The sequence below is a fragment of the Propithecus coquereli genome, unplaced genomic scaffold (genome assembly GCF_000956105.1).
Source record: "Propithecus coquereli isolate 6110/MARCELLA unplaced genomic scaffold, Pcoq_1.0 Scaffold154, whole genome shotgun sequence".
In the NCBI taxonomy this organism is placed as follows: Eukaryota; Metazoa; Chordata; class Mammalia; order Primates; family Indriidae; genus Propithecus; species Propithecus coquereli.
In genome coordinates this window covers 2,766,134-2,767,507 of record NW_012139858.1, presented here as the reverse complement: position 1 = coordinate 2,767,507, position 1,374 = coordinate 2,766,134, and the positions used below count along the sequence as shown (strand labels likewise).

General features: G+C 43.2%; 1 protein-coding gene across 1 annotated transcript in view; it reads left to right on the top strand.

Moving 5' to 3' along the window:
- PDZD2 (PDZ domain containing 2) overlaps window positions 1-1,374 on the top strand; it is a 271,445-nt gene that overhangs the window by 269,384 nt on the left and 687 nt on the right. The gene's annotated exons all lie outside the window — the stretch shown is intronic.

Here is a 1,374-nt window from a genome sequence, read left to right as displayed (position 1 = left end):
TTACAATTAAACATCCCACTCTTATCACAACCTCCTGGTCACTTTCTCCCACTACTTCCTGTCTTCAGTTTCTAATCCCTCAACAACTGTCAATTTTCTATCAATCAGAATTCCATCCTTTTGTTCCCTTTTCTCTATTCACACTAGAACCCCAGGGTAGAGCTTATCAATCTCTGTGCTCCCCATAGGCAAGATCCCTTGCCCCACTGTTTCCTGTCTTACCAGCCAGTCCTGGACCCTTCCAACTAGCCAGCATCTTGGTTCCTATACCCCTATTCCTAGAGAAAAATCCCACAACCACACAGAATGTGATACAGCACGGGCCAGTTGAAGTTGGAAACTATGCATTTACGGCATCATCAGACTCCCTCTGGACATACAAGCACTGCCTGCCTGATTTTCCACATACAACCGAAAAGTAAGATTCTGATTGGCTCAGCCTGCCCCTACTTGGGTAGAGCTTTTTCCTAGGGGAGAGAGCACGTGTCTGCTTAACTTCCCTCCTCCTGGAAACCCAATAAAATGAACAAAAAGGGAAACTCTAGTTTTAATACAGAAATAGCCACAAACCCAGTCTATGAATCTGGAAAACTACATACCATGTATAATAAAACCTAAAAGACCAAACCAAATGAGAACAACGAAATGGGATACATTTCTCTCGAAAGCACAGGTGACATGAAAGTTTTGAAGAACACTACTGAAGTCATTAACTTGGAGAAAGAATAAAGGACAAGGTGAGCCCTTTAAGAAGCAGGAAACATCTGAACTGGAGTCATCTTCATGCCTCAGAATGGTCGGGAAGGTGAGGTTGAAAAGGGGGGATCATTTTCATTTTCCCAGGCATCTGGTGGTCAATCTAAGCAGGTCAGAGAAGTAGCAGGCAAGGAATAGTCTGATCTGAGGAGAGCGCCCCCAGACAGGATCCTGCAACTAACAGATTCAGTAGAGATTAGCTGTCCCAGCTCACCCTGCCCCATAAGGCCACAGCCACCATCACTCCACGAACCCTCCTCCTAATCCCCCAAACAGTTAAGTATTTCAATAAAGATTAAAATCAGCTGGTACCCAACTTCCCTTTCTTGTCCTAAAGGATGAACTGAACTGATTCAATGTAAGCCAATAGAATTCAGCAGCACATTAAGGAAAACAAACTAATGTTATAATAAAACCACTTTCTAGTTAAAAATTTTAGTTGTCAGGTCTGAAAAAATTTTTCATATAAAAATTTAGCCTTATTCTAGGAATATATGAACAGTTTGAAATTAAGAAATCTATAGCCTGTAATCCTAGCACTCTGGGAGGCCAAGGCGGGTGGATCGCTCAAGGTCAGGAGTTCGAGACCAGCCTGAGCAAGAGCGAGACCCCGTCTCT